Source organism: Pleurodeles waltl, chromosome 3_1 (assembly GCF_031143425.1).
Source record: "Pleurodeles waltl isolate 20211129_DDA chromosome 3_1, aPleWal1.hap1.20221129, whole genome shotgun sequence".
In the NCBI taxonomy this organism is placed as follows: domain Eukaryota; kingdom Metazoa; phylum Chordata; class Amphibia; order Caudata; family Salamandridae; genus Pleurodeles; species Pleurodeles waltl.
The window spans coordinates 1777654220-1777674657 of NC_090440.1; positions in this window are offsets into that span (position 1 = coordinate 1777654220).

Consider the following 20438-nt stretch of genomic DNA (forward strand, 5'->3'; position numbering starts at 1 on the left):
TCCGGGGCGGTACCAATGCCATCAAAAGCCTGGCGGAAACACATCACAGAAGAGCAAATACTCACCATCGGAGACACACGGAAGAACAACGCCGCCATGGAACCAGAACTGCAAGTCTTCCCGATGCTCATCTATGTCATGCTCCACCTGGAACACCAACGCCGACGAAGATGCCGATGGTGAGTACAGCCACCTAGCACACACGGGAGGGAGGGAGGAAAACGAGAGTGACACACAAACGCACGACACACACACACCATACACACAACCAGCTACAGACGAAAAACAATGGCACACAATACACGGCAGAATAATGCAAGGACAACAAGAATGCAGTAATGAGAATGTACTGATATAAACAGCTACTAAATAAACCAATTGTACGAGAAACAGATATGTACAAATGTACACAAAGGGCCAATGCCATGGTCACAGGGCACAGTCCAAGACCCAACTCGAATTCTGACTTCATCCGGATAGAACTCTGCAGGGGCATCATTTTGCAAATGGGCAGGCACCTAAGGGGGATGGGGTGTGGGGGGCACCTCAGCCGAAGTCGGGAACAAGCCCACTGGTTCTGGAGGGGGCTCCATGCCCATTATTCTGTGCTGGGGAGTGCAAGTCCACAGTCTTTGGAGTGGGTGACTTGCCCACTGGTTCTGGATGGGGCTCAATGACCATTTCTCTGTGCTGGGGGGTGCAAGGGCACAGTCTCTGAAGTGGGTGACTTTCCCACTGGTTCTGGAGGGGGTTCCATGTCCATTACTCTGTGCTGGGAAGTGCAGGCCACAGTCTCTGGAGTGGGTGACTTGCCCACTCGTTCTGGAGGGGGCTCCATGCCCATTTCCTGTGCTGGGGAGTGCAAGGTCACAGTCTCTAGAGTGGGTGACTTTCCCACTGATTCTGCGGGGGGCTCCATGCCCATTTCTCTCTGCTGGGGAGTGGAAGGCCACAGTCCCTGGAGTGGGGACTTTCCCACTGGTTCTGGAGGAGGCTCCATGCCCATTACTCTGTCCTGGGGAGTGCAAGGCCATAGTCTCTGGAATGGGTGACTTTTCCACTGGTTCTGGAGGGGGCTCCATGCCCATTTCTCTGTCCTGGGGAGTGCAAGGTCATTATCTCTCAGGTGGTGAACATGCCCACTGCTCCTGGAGGGGACCCCTTGTACAGCAGTCCCTGGAGGGTGGCCTACATGGCTTCCGCTGGTGGTGATGGCCGCATTGTGTCATCTGGAGGTGAGTGCTGCAAGGTGTTAGTAGGTGAACGTGCCTCCTGGGCAGCCTCTGCTGGATCTGAGGGCTGAACTGTGGTGGCAGGTAGAGGTGCCTCCTGGGCAGCCTCTGCTGGTGGTGAGGGCTGAACTGTGGTGGAAGGTGGAGGTGCCTCCTGGGTAGCCTCTGCTGGTGGTGAGGGCTGAACTGTGGTGGCAGGTGGAGGTGCCTCCTGGGGCCCCTTGACCACTGGTGGTGGAGGTGTCACCCTGTGTAGGAGGCTGGACTGGCTTGTAGTGAGTACCAAGGGGTACTTGCACCTTGCACCAGGCCCAGTTATCCCTTATTAGTGTATAGGGTGTCTAGCAGCTTAGGCTGATAGATAATGGTAGCTTAGCAGAGCAGCTTAGGCTGAACTAGGAGACGTGTGAAGCTACTACAGAACCACTTAGTGTCATATGCACAATATCATAAGAAAACACAATACACAGTTATACTAAAAATAAAGGTACTTTTTTTTTATGACAATATGTCAAAGTATCTTAGAGTGTACCCTCAGTGAGAGGATAGAAAATATACACAAGATACATATACACAATAGCAAAAATATGCAGTATAGTCTTAGAAAACAGTGCAAACAATGTATAGTTACAATAGGATGCAATGGGGAAACATAGGGATAGGGGCAACACAAACCATATACTCCAAAAGTGGAATGCGAACCACGAATGGACCCCAAACCTATGTGACCTTGTAGAGGGTCGCTGGGACTATTAGAAAATAGTGAGAGTTAGAAAAATAACCCTCCCCAAGACCCTGAAAAGTGAGTGCAAAGTGCACTAAAGTTCCCCAAAAGACAAAGAAGTCGTGTTAGAGGAATAATGCAGGAAAGACACAAACCAACAATGCAACAACTGTGGATTTCCAATCTAGGGTACCTGTGGAACAAGGGGACCAAGTCCAAAAGTCACAAGCAAGTTGGAGATGGGCAGATGCCCAGGAAATGCCAGCTGCGGGTGCAAAGAAGCTTCTACTGGACAGAAGAAGCTGAGGTTTCTGCAGGAATGAAAAGGGCTAGAGACTTCCCCTTTGGTGGACGGATCCCGCTTGCCGTGGAGAGTCGTGCAGAAGTGTTTTCCCGCCGAAAGAACGCCAACAAGCCTTGCTAGCTGCAAATCGTGCAGTTAGCGTTTTTGGATGCTGCTGTGGCCCTGGAGGGACCAGGAGGTCGCAAATTGGACCAGGAGAGAGAGGGGACGTCGAGCAAGACAAGGAGCCCTCTCAGCAGCAGGTAGCACCCAGAGAAGTGCCAGAAACAGGCACCACGAGGATGCGTGAAACGGTGCTCACCCGAAGTCACACAAAGAAGTCCCACGTCGCCAGAGAACAACTTAGGAGGTCGTGCAATGCAGGTTAGAGTGCCGTGGACCCAGGCTGGACTGTGCACAAAGGATTTCCGCCGGAAGTGCACGGAGGCCGGAGTAGCTGCAAAAGTCGCGGTTCCCAGCAATGCAGTCTAGCGAGGTGAGGCAAGGACTTACCTCCACCAAACTTGGACTGAAGAGTCACTGGACTGTGGGGCCACTTGGACAGAGTTGCTGGATTCGAGGGACCTCGCTCGTCATGCTGAGAGGAGACCCAAGGGACCGGTAATGCAGCTTTTTGGTGCCTGCGGTTGCAGGGGGAAGATTCCGTCGACCCACGGGAGATTTCTTCGGAGCTTCTAGTGCAGAGAGGAGGCAGACTACCCCCACAGCATGCACCACCAGGAAAACAGTCGAGAAGGCGGCAGGATCAGCGTTACAGAGTTGCAGTAGTCGTCTTTGCTACTATGTTGCAGTTTTGCAGGCTTCCAGCGCGGTCAGCAGTCGATTCCTTGGCAGAAGGTGAAGAGAGAGATGCAGAGGAACTCGGCTGAGCTCTTGCATTCGTTATCTAAAGTTTCCCCAGAGACAGAGACCCTAAATAGCCAGAAAAGAGGGTTTGGCTACTTAGGAGAGAGGATAGGCTAGCAACACCTGAAGGAGCCTATCACAAGGAGTCTCTGACGTCACCTGGTGGCACTGGCCACTCAGAGCAGTCCAGTGTGCCAGCAGCACCTCTGTTTCCAAGATGGCAGAGGTCTGGAGCACACTGGAGGAGCTCTGGACACCTCCCAGGGGAGGTGCAGGTCAGGGGAGTGGTCACTCCCCTTTCCTTTGTCCAGTTTCGCGCCAGAGCAGGGCTAAGGGGTCCCCTGAACCGGTGTAGACTGGCTTATGCAGAATTGGGCACATCTGTGCCCAAGAAAGCATTTCCAGAGGCTGGGGGAGGCTACTCCTCCCCTGCCTTCACACCATTTTCCAAAGGGAGAGGGTGTCACACCCTCTCTCAGAGGAAGTTCTTTGTTCTGCCATCCTGGGCCAGGCCTGGCTGGACCCCAGGAGGGCAGATGCCTGTCTGAGGGGTTGGCAGCAGCAGCAGCTGCAGTGAAACCCCAGGAAGGGCAGTTTGGCAGTACCAGGGTCTGTGCTAGAGACCACTGGGATCATGGGATTGTGCCAACCATGCCAGGATGGCATAGAGGGGGCAATTCCATGATCATAGACATGTTACATGGCTATATTCGGAGTTACCATTGTGAAGCTACATATAGGTAGTGACCTATATGTAGTGCACTCGTGTAATGGTGTCCCCGCACTCACAAAGTCAGGGAAATTGGCCCTGAACAATGTGGGGGCACCTTGGCTAGTGCCAGGGTGCCCTCACACTAAGTAACTTTGCACCTAACCGTTACCAGGTAAAGGTTAGACATATAGGTGACTTATAAGTTACTTAAGTGCAGTGTAAAATGGCTGTGAAATAACGTGGACGTTATTTCACTCAGGCTGCAGTGGCAGGCCTGTGTAAGAATTGTCAGAGCTCCCTATGGGTGGCAAAAGAAATGCTGCAGCCCATAGGGATCTCCTGGAACCCCAATACCCTGGGTACCTTAGTACCATATACTAGGGAATTATAAGGGTGTTCCAGTAAGCCAATGTAAATTGGTAAAATGGTCACTAGCCTGTTAGTGACAATTTGGAAAGAAATGAGAGAGCATAACCACTGAGGTTCTGATTAGCAGAGCCTCAGTGAGACAGTTAGTCACTACACAGGTAACACATTCAGGCACACTTATGAGCACTGGGGCCCTGGGTTACCAGGGTCCCAGTGACACATACAACTAAAACAACATATATACAGTGAACAATGGGGGTAACATGCCAGACAAGATGGTACTTTCCTACACACCCCCCCCCAAACGAAGGACAATAAGACTAGCCATGACCTGATGAGTCTTCATTGTCTAAGTGGAAATATCTGGAGAGTCCATCTGCATTGGAGTGGCTACTCCCAGGTCTATGTTCCACTGTATAGTCCATTCCCTGTAGGGATATGGACCACCTCAACAATTTAGGATTTTCACCTTTCATTTGTTTTAGCCAAAGTAGAGGTTTGTGGTCTGTCTGAACAATGAAGTGAGTGCCAAACAGGTATGGCCTCAACTTCTTCAGAGCCCAGACCACAGCAAAGGCCTCCCTCTCTATGGCAGACCAACGCTTTTCTCTAGGGGTCAACCTCCTACTAATAAAAGCAACAGGTTGATCCTGGCCCTCAGAATTAAGTTGTGATAGGACTGCCCCTACTCCTAATTCAGATGCATCAGTTTGGACATAGAATTTTTTAGAGTAACAAGGGCTTTTCAGGACAGGTGCAGAGCACATGGCCTGCTTCAGCTCCTCAAAAGCTTTCTGACAGTTTGCTGTCCATAATACCTTTTTAGGCATTTTCTTGGATGTGAGGTCATTAAGAGGGGCTGCAATGGAGCCATAGTTCTTAATGAACCTCCTGTAATACCCAGTGAGGCCTAGGAAGGCTCTCACCTGAGTCTGAGTGGTAGGGGGAACCCAATCAATAATTGTTTGGATTTTCCCCTGAAGTGGTGCAATCTGTTCCCCACCAACAAGGTGTCCCAGATAAACCACCTTCCCCTGCCCTATCTGGCACTTTGAAGCCTTGATAGTGAGGCCTGCCTTCTGCAGGGCCTCCAAAACTTTCCATAGGTGGACCAGGTGATCATCCCAGCTGGAGCTAAAGACAGCTATATCGTCCAAATATGCTGCACTGAAAGCTTCCAGCCCTGGCAGGACTGTGTTCACCAACCTTTGAAAAGTGGCAGGTGCATTTTTCAAACCAAAAGGCATTACAGTAAACTGGTAATGTCCTCCAATGGTTGAAAATGCAGTTTTAGGTTTAGCATCTTCTGACAATTTGATCTGCCAATACCCTGCAGTCAAATCAAAAGTGCTTAGATACTTGGCAGATGCCAGTGTATCTATGAGCTCATCTGCCCTGGGTATAGGGTGAGCATCAGTTTTGGTTACCAAGTTGAGACCTCTATAGTCTACACAAAACCGCATTTCCTTCTTTCCATCTTTGGAATGGGGTTTTGGTACAAGTACCACAGGAGAAGCCCATGGACTTTCAGAGTGCTCAACCACTCCTAGTTCTAACATTTTCTGCACCTCTTGCTTTATGCAGTCCCTGACATGGTCAGGCTGCCTATAGATCTTACTTTTGACAGGTAAACTGTCTCCAGTATCTATAGTGTGCTCACACCAAGAAGTGGTACCTGGCACAGTAGAGAAGAGTTCAGAGAATTGATCTAGGAGATTTATGCAATGGTCTTTCTGCTCAGCAGTAAGACAATCAGCCAAAACTACACCTTCCACAAGAGCATCTTGTTCTGTGGAAGAGAAGAGATCAGGTAGAGGATCACTGTCTTCTTCCTGTCCCTCATCAGTTGCCATGAGCAGGGTGAGATCAGCCCTCTCATAGTAGGGTTTCAGGCGGTTGACATGGAGCACCCTAAGGGGACTCCTGGCAGTGCCTAAGTCAACTAAGTAGGTGACTTCTCCCTTCTTTTCAACAATTGTGGTGGGTCCACTCCATTTATCTTGGAGTGCTATTGGGGCCACAGGCTCCAAGACCCACACTTTCTGCCCTTGTTGGTACTGAACCAAAACAGCCTTCTGATCATGGCATTGCTTCTGGAGCTCTTGGCTGGCCTGAAGGTTTTTGCTGGCCTTTTTCATGTACTCAGCCATCCTTGATCTGAGGCCAAGTACATAATCCACAATATCCTGCTTAGGAGCTTTTAAAGGTTGTTCCCAACCCTCCTTTACAAGTGTGAGTGGACCCCTAACAGGGTGTCCAAAAAGAAGTTCAAAGGGGCTGAAGCCCACTCCTTTCTGGGGTACCTCCCTGTAGGCAAAAAGGAGGCATGGTCGAAGGATATCCCATCTCCTGCGGAGTTTTTCAGGGAGACCCATAATCATGCCTTTGAGAGTTTTATTAAATCTCTCCACCAGTCCATTTGTTTGTGGATGATAGGGTGTTGTGAACTTGTAAGTTACACCACACTCCTTCCACATGGCCTTTAAGTATGCAGACATGAAATTGCTTCCCCTGTCTGATACTACTTCCTTTGGGAAGCCCACCCTAGAAAATATTCCCAGGAGGGCCTTTGCCACTGCAGGTGCTGTAGTGGTCCTTAAAGGAATTGCTTCAGGGTATCTTGTGGCATGGTCCACTACCACCAAGATAAACCTATTGCCTGAAGCAGTAGGAGGGTCAAGGGGGCCAACTATGTCAACCCCTACCCTTTCAAAGGGTACCCCAACCACAGGCAGTGGAATAAGGGGTGCCTTTGGAGTTCCACCTGTCTTGCCACTGGCTTGACAGGTTTCACAGGACTTACAAAAATCTTTTGTGTCCTCAGACATCCTAGGCCAATGAAACAATGGAACCAGTCTGTCCCAAGTTTTCATTTGACCCAGGTGCCCAGCTAGTGGAATGTCGTGGGCAAGAGTTAGGAGGAACTTTCTGTACTCCTGAGGAATCACTAGTCTCCTGGCAGCTCCAGGTTTAGGATCCCTGTGCTCAGTGTACAAGAGGTTGTCCTCCCAGTAAACTCTGTGAGAGTCACTGACATCCCCATTAGCCTGTTTGACAGCTTGCTGTCTGAGACCCTCTAATGTAGGACAGGTTTGCTGTGCCACACTCAGCTCCTCCCTGGCAGGCCCCCCTTCACCCAAAAGCTCCGCAGTGTCTGCTTGAAGCTCCTCTGGTGTAGGTTCTGCACAGGGAGGGAATTCCTTTTCCTCAGAATTAGAATCCACTGTAGATGGAGGGATAGTAGGAAGTGGTTTGCTTCTACTAGCCCTAGCTTTAGGGAGCACTTGGTCCATTGTTCCAGGATCCAAGCTTACCTGTCCTTTTTGCTTTTTGGCCTGAGCCCTTGTCAAAGCAAAAATATGCCCTGGGATGCCCAGCATTGCTGCATGGGCCTCCAACTCCACATCTGACCAAGCTGATGGTCTCCAAATCATTCCCTAATAGACAGTCTACAGGTAAATCTGAAGCTACCACAACTTTCTTTGGACCAGTAACCCCCCCCCAGTTGAGATTTACAACAGCCATGGGGTGGCTAAGTCTGTTGTTGTAAGCATCGGTTACTTGGTACTGGTGACCAAGTAGGTGTTGTTCAGGGTGGACCAGTTTCTCTATGACCATAGTCACACTGGCTCCAGTGTCCCTGTAGGCCTGAACCTCAACACCATTTATTAGGGGTAGCTGCTTGTACTTATCCATATTAAGGGGACAAGCAACTAAGGTGGCTAAATCAATAGTCCCCTCAGAGACTAACACAGCCTCTGTGGCCTCCCTAACAAGGCCAACCCCAACTAAGTTACCAATAGTGAGCCCAGCTACTCCCTTGGATTGACTATTAGTAGGTTTGCTCCCACCACCACTGCTATTAGTAGGGACACTAGGGGTAGCAGTAGGGGTTGTAGTGGTAGGAGGCTTGGTGCTTTTCTTTGGACAACTGGGATCTGTTGTCCAATGGCCTTTTACTTTACATAAATAGCACAATGGTTTCTTTTCTTTGTTTTGATTAAAGGAGGATTTGGGCCCACCACCCCCACCAGAGTGTTTTTGTGGGCCTGATGAAGACTCATTTTTAGATTTGTCCCCACCCTTGTCAGAAGACTTACCATCCTTCTTTTTGTTGCCATCTTTGTCACCCCCTGTATGAACTTTTCTGTTCACCCTTGTTCTGACCCATTTGTCTGCCTTCTTTCCCAATTCTTGGGGAGAGGTCAGATCAGAGTCCACCAAGTACTGGTGCAACAAATCAGACACACAATTATTAAGAATATGCTCTCTCAGGATCAAGTTATACAGGCTGTCATAATCAGTAACTTTACTGCCATGTAACCACCCCTCCAAGGCCTTCACTGAATGGTCAATGAAATCAACCCAGTCTTGTGAAGACTCCTTTTTGGTCTCTCTGAACTTTATCCTGTATTGTTCAGTGGTTAAGCTATAACCATCCAGGAGTGCATTCTTAAGAACTTTGTAATCATTAGCTTCATTTTCTTTTACAGTAAGGAGCCTATCCCTACCTTTTCCACTAAATGATAGCCATAGGATAGCAGCCCACTGCCTTTGAGGGACATCCTGTACAACACAGGCCCTCTCAAGTGCAGCAAACCACTTGTTAATGTCATCCCCCTCCTTATAAGGGGGAACTATCTTATGCAGATTCCTGGAATCATGCTCTTTTGCAGGATGACTATGGGAATACTGCTGCTGCCACCATGGGTTTCTAAACCCAGTTTCTGTCTCTCCTTCTCTACTTCTAAAGTCTGTCTATCCAAATCCAGCTGTTGCTTCTTGAGCTTCAGTCTGGTTTGTTCCACTCTCAATCTATTGAGCTCCCTTTCTAACAATCTGTCATCAGGGTGGGTGAGAGGGACATGCCTTGAAACAGAAGTATGGTGAGAATGGACAGAAGGAGACCTGTCCCTTACAGAGGGCACCCTAACAGCTTGGCTAACAGAAACATCAGTACCACTGTGGTGAGAATAAATGCTTTTGCTATGATGTGAGACAACACTATTTGTATGGTGTGACCCAACATCATTACCAACTATGCTAGACTGTCTAGTAATGGGCAGGCTAGGAAGTTTCTTTCCTGAATCTTTTCCTGGGGGAGTCCCTGGATCAGATTGGGAACCATTAGCTACTTTTTCAACAGATGGGGCACTTCTTGCCTTATCTTGTTCTCTAAGCATGTTAAGTAACAATTCCAAGGAAGGATTCTTCCCTACACTCAAACCTCTCTCTATGCAGAGACTCCTTGCTCCTTTCCAGCTAAGGTGATCATATGCAAGTTTGGACAGATCAACATTTTGGCCTGTGCCAGACATTTTTAGAGAGAGTTAAAGTGATAGAAAAAGAGAAAAAAGTTTGTCAGAGCTTTTAGAAAGACAGAGAAAAAAACTTTTTAAACTTTTAAGAACTTTTTTGAAAGTTTAGAAGTACTTTTCAGCACTTAGAAAAGAGTGAAAAGAGGAAATGCAAAACTTTTTGGCTATGTGTATATACACTGACCTTGTTTTGTATATTTTTCTCTTATGAAAAGTACAATGACAAGAGTGGTAAGTAGTCTCAAAGCACTTATCCCACCGCTGCACAACCAATTTAGGAGGCTGGACTGGCTTGTAGTGAGTACCAAGGGGTACTTGCACCTTGCACCAGGCCCAGTTATCCCTTATTAGTGTATAGGGTGTCTAGCAGCTTAGGCTGATAGATAATGGTAGCTTAGCAGAGCAGCTTAGGCTGAACTAGGAGACGTGTGAAGCTACTACAGAACCACTTAGTGTCATATGCACAATATCATAAGAAAACACAATACACAGTTATACTAAAAATAAAGGTACTTTTTTTTAATGACAATATGCCAAAGTATCTTAGAGTGTACCCTCAGTGAGAGGATAGAAAATATACACAAGATACATATACACAATAGCAAAAATATGCAGTATAGTCTTAGAAAACAGTGCAAACAATGTATAGTTACACTAGGATGCAATGGGGAAACATAGGGATAGGGGCAACACAAACCATATACTCCAAAAGTGGAATGCGAACCACGAATGGACCCCAAACCTATGTGACCTTGTAGAGGGTCGCTGGGACTATTAGAAAATAGTGAGAGTTAGAAAAATAACCCTCCCCAAGACCCTGAAAAGTGAGTGCAAAGTGCACTAAAGTTCCCCAAAAGACAAAGAAGTCGTGTTAGAGGAATAATGCAGGAAAGACACAAACCAACAATGCAACAACTGTGTATTTCCAATCTAGGGTACCTGTGGAACAAGGGGACCAAGTCCAAAAGTCACAAGCAAGTCGGAGATGGGCAGATGCCCAGGAAATGCCAGCTGCGGGTGCAAATAAGCTTCTACTGGACAGAAGAAGCTGAGGTTTCTGCAGGAACGAAAAGGGCTAGAGACTTCCCCTTTGGTGGACGGATCTCTCTTGCCGTGGAGAGTTGTGCAGAAGTGTTTTCCCGCCGAAAGAACGCCAACAAGCCTTGCTAGCTGCAAATCGTGCGGTTAACGTTTTTGGACGCTGCTGTGGCCCTGGAGGGACCAGGAGGTCGCAAATTGGACCAGGAGAGAGAGGGGACGTCGAGCAAGACAAGGAGCCCTCTCAGCAGCAGGTAGCACCCAGAGAAGTGCCAGAAACAGGCACTACGAGGATGCGTGAAATGGTGCTCACCCGAAGTCGCACAAAGAAGTCCCACGTCGCCGGAGAACAACTTAGGAGGTCGTGCAATGCAGGTTAGAGTGCCGTGGACCCAGGCTGGACTGTGCACAAAGGATTTCCGCCGGAAGTGCACGGAGGCCGGAGTAGCTGCAAAAGTCGCAGTTCCCAGCAATGCAGTCTAGCGAGGTGAGGCAAGGACTTACCTCCACCAAACTTGGACTGAAGAGTCACTGGACTGTGGGGGCCACTTGGACAGAGTTGCTGGATTCGAGGGACCTCGCTCGTCGTGCTGAGAGGAGACCCAAGGGACCGGTAATGCAGCTTTTTGGTGCCTGCGGTTGCAGGGGGAAGATTCCGTCGACCCACGCTTCAGAGCTTCTAGTGCAGAGAGGAGGCAGACTAGCCCCACAGCATGCACCACCAGGAAAACAGTCGAGAAGGCGGCAGGATCAGCGTTACAGAGTTGCAGTAGTCGTCTTTGCTACTATGTTGCAGTTTTGCAGGCTTCCAGCGCGGTCAGCAGTCGATTCCTTGGCAGAAGGTGAAGAGAGAGATGCAGAGGAACTCGGCTGAGCTCTTGCATTCGTTATCTAAAGTTTCCCCAGAGACAGAGACCCTAAATAGCCAGAAAAGAGGGTTTGGCTACTTAGGAGAGAGGATAGGCTAGCAACACCTGAAGGAGCCTATCACAAGGAGTCTCTGACGTCACCTGGTGGCACTGGCCACTCAGAGCAGTCCAGTGTGCCAGCAGCACCTCTGTTTCCAAGATGGCAGAGGTCTGGAGCACACTGGAGGAGCTCTGGACACCTCCCAGGGGAGGTGCAGGTTAGGGGAGTGGTCACTCCCCTTTCCTTTGTCCAGTTTCGTGCCAGAGCAGGGCTAAGGGGTCCCCTGAACCGGTGTAGACTGGCTTATGCAGAATTGGGCACATCTGTGCCCAAGAAAGCATTTCCAGAAGCTGGGGGAGGCTACTCCTCCCCTGCCTTCACACCATTTTCCAAAGGGAGAGGGTGTCACACCCTCTCTCAGAGGAAGTTCTTTGTTCTGCCATCCTGGGCCAGGCCTGGCTGGACCCCAGGAGGGCAGATTCCTGTCTGAGGGGTTGGCAGCAGCAGCAGCTGCAGTGAAACCCCAGGAAGGGCAGTTTGGCAGTACCAGGGTCTGTGCTAGAGACCACTGGGATCATGGGATTGTGCCAACCATGCCAGGATGGCATAGAGGGGGCAATTCCATGATCATAGACATGTTACATGGCCATATTCGGAGTTACCATTGTGAAGCTACATATAGGTAGTGACCTATATGTAGTGCACGCGTGTAATGGTGTCCCCGCACTCACAAAGTCAGGGAAATTGGCCCTGAACAATGTGGGGGCACCTTGGCTAGTGCCAGGGTGCCCTCACACTAAGTAACTTTGCACCTAACCTTTACCAGGTAAAGGTTAGACATATAGGTGACTTATAAGTTACTTAAGTGCAGTGTAAAATGGCTGTCTCACTCAGGCTGCAGTGGCAGGCCTGTGTAAGAATTGTCAGAGCTCCCTATGGGTGGCAAAAGAAATGCTGCAGCCCATAGGGATCTCCTGGAACCCCAATACCCTGGGTACCTTAGTACCATATACTAGGGAATTATAAGGGTGTTCCAGTAAGCCAATGTAAATTGGTAAAATGGTCACTAGCCTGTTAGTGACAATTTGGAAAGAAATGAGAGAGCATAACCACTGAGGTTCTGATTAGCAGAGCCTCAGTGAGACAGTTAGTCACTACACAGGTAACACATTCAGGCACACTTATGAGCACTGGGGTCCTGGGTTACCAGGGTCCCAGTGACACATACAACTAAAACAACATATATACAGTGAAAAATGGGGGTAACATGCCAGGCAAGATGGTACTTTCCTACACCCTGACAGACTCCACTGGAGTCAAGGACTTCTTCCCCTTCATGGCAGGAGGTGTGGGATCCTTACCCTTCCTGGCAGGGGTTGAGGCCTTCTTCTCCTTCATGGTAGGTTGTGCGTGTTCCTTAGCCTTCCGGGCAGGAGTTGAGGGCCTCTTCCCCATCATGGCAGGAGGTGTGGGATTCTTACCCTTCCTGGCTGGTGTGGTGGGATCCTTCACTGACTTGCCACCACGACTAGGTGGTACCACCACTGTCCATGTGGACTGTTTGGCCGAGGCGCTGGGCTGGGTCTTTGGGACCCTGCTGTTACGGGCAGGACAGGGGGATGGGAATGGAGGAGGTGAAGTTGGGCAAGGAAAAGCTTCTTAGGGACTGTGGGGTGGGGTGAGAGAGGAGGAATGGGGGTGGAGGTTGAGGGAGTGGTTGTAGGAGGTGTATGTCTGCTGGATTTGGGTGCAGGTCTATAGGCAGTGTGCTGATGTGAGGTGGATGACTGTTGGGTGTGTGAGTGCTTGCGTTTGTGTCCTTTGGGGGGACAGACAGGGTGGGAGAGGACACAGGGTACGCGTGCATGGATGCTGTGGAGGTATCTGCTAGTGAGGTGTGTGTGCTGCTTGGTGTGGTGATGCTGGTGGTGGATGCTGATGCAGTGCATGCAGGTGTGAGTGTGGACGTGACTGTGAGGGAGGCGGAGGAGGAGGAGGGAGAGACAGTGGAGGCAGTGGAGGTGGTTGTGTCCGCAACTGCCTGGTGTTTGTGTGAGTGCTTGTGGGATGAAGTGTGGTGCCTGTGTTCGACTATGCCACTCTTGAGTGTTGTCTTGTGTGCATGCTCATCTGTATGTGTGCATGGGATGGGTTGGGTTGAGGGACTGAGACTGGGAAGTGGTAGTTGGAGGGGGGATGGTAGGAACAGGGACAATGGCTGCCATCAGAGAGGAGGCCAGAGCCTGAATCGATCTCTGTTGGTCCACCAATCCACCGTGAATGCCCTCCAGGAATTGCATTGCTGCATCTGGGATAACTGCCCCTGGGTGGCATTCACAATGGTTGACTGCCCTACAGAGATGGATCTCAGGAGGTCAACAGCCTTCTCACTCAGGGCAGCAGGGCTCACTGGGGCAGGGCCTGAGGTGAATGGGGCGAAGGAGATGCCCACCCTCCTGGGTGAGCAGGCATGGGCAACTTTCTGAGGGGCTACTGGGAGGGCGGTGCTAGTACCGGGCGGGCGGCTGTACCTGCAGCTGGGGTGGTCACAGAGTTGTCTGCCACTGCCAGGGAGCTTCCATCGGAGGAGGTATCTGAGTCCGTGTTGTCACCTCCTGTCTCTGCCGTGGTGCTCCCCTCGCCCTCTGTCCCACTGGTTACCTCTGTGTCATTGGCTCTGCCTCCTGGGCCCTGTGGGATACAGCTCCCTCTGTTGCCGGTGCCACTGCTCCTCCGCCAGATGATGCTAATGCACACATGGACAGGATGACAGAAGAAAATAGGGGGGGGGGGGGAGAGAAAAAAGAAACACTGGGTCAATTACTGCACCAACAACACAGTTGGCATACACAGCGCCGTCACACACAGGAATCAGGCTTGAGCACTATGCATTGCACTGCCAGTGATTTGGCTAGATATTACGACAAGATGAGGGCCACTGGGTAATATAATATATATATATATATATATATTATATATATATATATATATATATATATGCGTGTGTGTTAGTTAGTTATTTGAAAACCATTGCATACTTCGTCAAAAGAAAAATGTCCACATCAGACCATGTAAATATTGCCACTTCTTTGTACATATAGATATTTATATAGAGAGGTTTACTCCAGCAACTAAAACTTTGCCAAATATACTTTGTATATATGTATTTATAAGTTAATTTTTGTAATGAAAAATACTCCCTTCAACCTTAGTCTCATCCTTCCTCTCTCTGACACACCCAAACATTTTTGATTACTATAAACTCCCAAACATCCTTTTCAAACTTCCCCCTCTTGTTTTTAGCCATGTTACCCAACAAGCACACATGACCACTAACTTCTAAAACAACTTACTACTTACCCATTCAAATGTATTCCCAGCTTTGTATCTCCACTCTAAACTCCAATAACACACAAGAAATCAAGAACACAAACCTAACGTGACTAATCCACATTACTAATCTACTAAATATAAAACTCTAATCTTGGTTCTGGAGTAACATGCTACTTCAATGCCTCATCAGTGATATTAAGAGCTATATAAATACTACTTAGTTACAAGTTGTGGAATACCCTGAAGGCTGTGGTGGCACTAAATGGCAATACCTTGAACTGATACTGTTGACCCCTTACCATGAAGCAGCGGTGACCGGGATGGATGGGCATATTGAAGTAAGCATCCTTCAGATCAGGTCCAGCCATGAGGTCACCTTGCTGTGGCAGTGGGAATGACATTCTGCAGAGTGACCTTATGGAAATGTTGCCAGTATCTACTTTTTGAGAGGCCTGAGGTATAGTACAGGCCTTCGGAAGCTGGCCTTTTTGGGGATTATAAAGTAGAGGGAATACACACTCGCTTTCTGTGATGTTGTAGCAGCAGCTGTTCTTTTGCCCCTTTGCGGATGAGTGCCTGGATCTCCTCTTGTAGGCACTGATATTTCAGGCTGAGGTTGTGTATGCAGGGAGGCATGTTTGGTGGGGTTGAGGTGAGCTCCAGGCTCCAGGCAGTAGCCCTGCTCTATGATGGAGAGAACCGATTAATCAGAGGTGATCTCTTCCTTGCAAGGGAGAAACCCCTTGAGTCTTCCCCTAACAGGTGATGTGTGATTAGGTGGAAGGTAGAGGGAGTCACTGTTTAGAGGAGGCTGACCTGCCTTCCCTCCGGCCCTTGGTGTTGTTGCCTCCGTTATGACTGCTGGTGGAATGGCTGCCGCCTCTGGAAGGAGGCCCAAGGGTCTGGGGCCTCCCATGTAGTGGAACCTCCAAAAGGACCCTCTCCGAGTTGGTCTGCAGGGCACCCATGGCCTTGGTCGTTTCTAAGTTATTCCAGCATTTGGTCCACCTGAAGTACGAAAAGAGGTTCACCATTGAACAACAGGGTTAACAGATGTTGCTGTACCTCTGGATTCAAGTCAGAGACACAGTGCCAGATGTGACGTCTGACCAGAATACTGGTATTGATACCTCTGGCCATGGCTGCGTCTAAAGCACAGTGGATGGTGGCATTTGATATGGTCTCCTCCTCATTTACCTGCTCCTGCCCACACTGCCTATTCATCAATCTCATCCCAATGCGCCCTGTCATATCAGACGAGGAAGCCGACTGAGTTGCCAGACCAACTTGCTGGCTGGATCCAGCTATTTACTTTCCTTGGCAGGAGGGACAACATTGCCTGTAGCTTGTGCATTTGCATGTTTCCATGCTGGGTGGATTACTAGAGAGTTCAGGGGATTTTGGCCCCATATGTAGGGTGGATCACTAGGGGAGATAATATATGTTTTAATCAATCCTAGGTGTAATACCCTGTGTCTTGTTTTGGTCTTTGAAATTTTCATGGTGGTCTTCAGCATTCTCTTAAATTGTTCCATGCTGAGGCCAGATTAGAGCCGTCATCAGTCACGGTGCTCATGTGCCAAGGACGGCTCGGAGCCATCTTCTACATACAAGGCAGGAAATCCATTTTCTGCTGGCACCAGAGGGATTTCCTCCTACTTAAAATAGACTTGGGAGCTGGGGAAGAGGCTCCCCAGCACCCAAGGCTATTTCAGTTTTTTTCACCAAAATGACAATAGGCTAGCATGGTGCGCTGAGTTAGAATGAAAATAAAAGTACTGATTCAGATGGGATAGGTATCATTGGAAAGGGGAGACTTTCCCTTTCCATTGGTACCTTTCCCTAGTGGATCCCTGCTGGGGGATCGCTTTAGGAGAGCGAGCCCCAATCAGGAATCCATCCACTAGACATCAGGGAGGGAGGAGCAGACCCTTGGGCAAGGGACTGTGATCCTCCCTAAAAAAATTAAATAGTCCAGTCTTTCTGCCCCTTGAGACGTAGATGGGGGCAATTACCCGCCGAAAGCCCAATAGATGCCAGGAATTATTGTGTACATATTGTAGGGGTGGGGGCTGGCCAGTATGGGTATGGCCATGCCCCCCACCCTAAAATGTAAACAGTCTTTCTGCACCCCCTGGGGGGCAGATGGGGACAATTACACCCACCTGCCCCCAGAGGGGGGTGGCAGAAAGACCACGAGACCCCAGGGATTACTTTTTTTAATTGTAGGGATAGGGGCTGCCCAGCATGAGCATGGCCATGCCCCCACCCCCTAAAAAAGAGAAACAGTCTTTCTCCCTCCCCGTGGGGGGCAGACTGCCAACCAGATACCAGGGCTTACATTTTTTTATTGTAGGGGTGCAACCATGTCCCACGCCCTGAAAAACAAGCAGACAGTTTTCCTGCCCTGGAGGGGGTGGCAGATGGGGACATTTATCCCCATCCTTCCCACCGGGGGCAGTAATCCCACTAGATTACTTTTGTTTTTAATTGTAGGGGTGGGGCTGCTCAGCATGGACATAGCCATGCCCCCAACACATAAAAAGGAGGACAGTCTTTCAGCCCCCCCACCTCCATCTGCCCCTCTGGGGGCAGAACACCCACTAGATGCTAGGGATTCATTTTTTTTAATTGTAGGGGTGAGGGGATGTCCAGCATGGGCATGGCCATGCCCCCCACTCTAAAATGGGGAAACATCTCCCGGGGGAGATGAGGCAATTACCCCCATGTGCCCTCCCCCCTCCTAGAGGGAGGCAGAAAGCCCACTAGACACCAGTAATTACTTTTTCATTGGGGAGTGCAGGGTGGAAGGAAGTTTGTGGCTCCCTGCAGATTCCAGGTTTCCATAGGTGCCAGCTGACCTAGGGCCCAAAAATCACAGCTATCCACTTTGCAACAAACGGGTCAGTTTTGAGTGGAAAATTTGATGTATCCATGTTGAGTTTTGTGCCGTTTTGTGCGTGGTCACTAGGCGTACTCACATAAGTGAGGTACTATTTTTATCAGAAGACTTGGGGGAATGCTGGGTGGAAGGATGTTTGTCGCTCTCTCCAGATTCCAGAACCTTTCATCACAGAAATTTGAAGAAAATGTGTATTTTTAGTTACAATTTGAGGATTGCAAGTGATTCTGGGTGATTCTGGGTAACACAACCTGGTGAGAGCCATGCAAGTCATCCCATCCTGGATTTTCCTAGGTGTCTATTTTTCTAAAATGTACAGGTTTGCAAGGTTTCCCTAAGTGCTGGCTGAGCTAAGGCCCAAAAACCACAGCCACCCACTTTGCAAAAAACAAGTCAGTTTTCAGTAGAAAAATGTATTGTGTCCATGTTGCATTATAGGCCATCTCCTGTTGCAGGAAATAGGCTTACCCACACAAGTGAGGTACCATTTTAATTGGGAGACTTAGGGGAACAAAATGTTATTAACAATTACATTTCTCTGCATTTGCATCTTCCAAATGTGAGACAATGTGTAGTAAAGATGTCATTTTGAGAGATACCCTCTAATTCACATGCTAATATAGGTACCTACAAATTCAGAGATGTGTAATAACCCCTGCTTCTAAACTCCATATCTTCATAACAGGCCAAGTTTTCATTTCAGAAATACCTAGGTTTCCATGATACCTATTTTTCATTATTTATATTTTACTATATGAACTGTTTATACCTGGTACACAATGAAAAACATTGCAAGGTGCAACTCAGTTATTGGCTCTGGGTACTTTGAATTCTCGGAAAACCTACAAACCCTAGATATCCCCCCAACCAGAAGGTTCTAGCAGATGTAATGGTATATTGCTTCTGTAAATCAGCCATTGTGATGAGAAGCTACTATGAAAACATCACAAATGCCGGTTTTTCCTACTAATTTTAAATATTTTTTTTATTTCAACACTTGGTTTCTTTGGAAAAACCTTGAAGGATCTACACAAATGATCCCTGGCCAAATTCAGAATTTTGTCTAGTTTTCAGAAATGTATAGCTTTTTGGGATTCACCATGGGTTTCACACTCGTTTCCACCACAAACGGGAAGGAGGTTGAAAGCACAAAAAGTAGGAAAAATGGGCCATCTACCAGTAAAATGCCAAAACTGTGTTAAAAACATTGGTTTTCAGAATCAAGTCTACATGTTCTTGGGGGGGCATGGCTAACCGCCAAAGATGACGGCGCCTCTTTTAAGCACTCCGGCCGGGCACTTGAATATCCTTATGAATCCACAAATTCTACATAGATACCACATGTCCTTTCCACTACACAATCAACTCAAGTGTCCAGACTACAGAGAGCTAAAAACTATGAATCAGACTTGGTCTATAACTCCCTAGTGAGCAGGTGCACTCATCCTCTCAAGGTGTTACTACACAAGAGGGTTCACCAAATCCCTTAAGCACACACAAGTGCAATTCCAAGATGGTGTTAATTTTAGATGGACAGGCTCTACTCACACCACTAGGTGGACAACACTTCCACTGCACTGCTAGACATGCTGCACTACTCCTATAAGCATAAAATGGGACGTACTAAATGCACTGAACTGAACGCGCAACACGGTAGGGGATTATCCCAACACATTCACTCTGATGCCTCCTCCACACATTCTCTTGAAGACTGTATCCTACCCACAGACTTGGTTCCCCCCAAGACAAACTAGATGTGATTCTCCAAGAAATCTGTGACTCTGGATCCACCATTGAACACAGCATCGACAAGCTGTCTGTTGATCTAGGGCTTTTATGGAATGACCACTGCAAACGTTCTGAGAAAGTGCGGGGCTCAGAAACCACAGTGGCTCCATTGGCCCTGCAACATGCCTCGAATTCCACTACAATTGCTGACCTTCAGATGCAATTAACGGTGCTGCAGGAGATGGCAGAGGATGCTGAAGGTTGTGCACAATGCAATAATATGCACATTGTGGGAATACCAGAGAGAATGGTCGGCACCATCCCAAAGTTATTTAGTGGACAGTGGCCCCAGGGGCTTTCCATCCTGTTCACCCGGGAACATGCACCTAGGGTACCAACAAGACATATTCCCTGTGGAACACCACAACATCCCATGATTGCACGTATACTCAGTTTCAGAGATCATGACAATCTCCTTCAGAAGGCCAGAGAAAAAGCTCTCATAACAATGGACAATATTACAGTATAACTATTCCCAGATTACACACTGAGAATACAGCGCCAACGAGATTCCTTCCTGGCGGTTAAACATCAAAGGCATTCAGGACATACGCTGCCTGTTTCAAAATGGCACACATGGACGAGTACTATTACAAGTCGTCCTCAATTGATATGGTATTTAGTGTTTTTAATGTGTTTTGGGCTGCCTGGAATGCATTTGCTGATGTAGCCCTGGTCTCCTTGCTAAACTTTCCACACTTTCTCAAGGCTGCATATTTTATGCCTCGCCACATATGTGCTACCTTTAAGATGCCCACCGTTATCGGATGAGATGCATGCCACAGCGATCTAGCTCCCAGGGGAGCTACACACCTGGGCCGTATCGAGCTTACAAGCTCACTACAAAAGGCCGCCCAGCTAGCATTACAATCACCTCCGTGGTAGCATAGGACAGGGTAGGTCATATGCAAAATTCGCTCCTACTCTCTGTAAGTATCAGCTCCAGTTTTCCCCTGATACTTT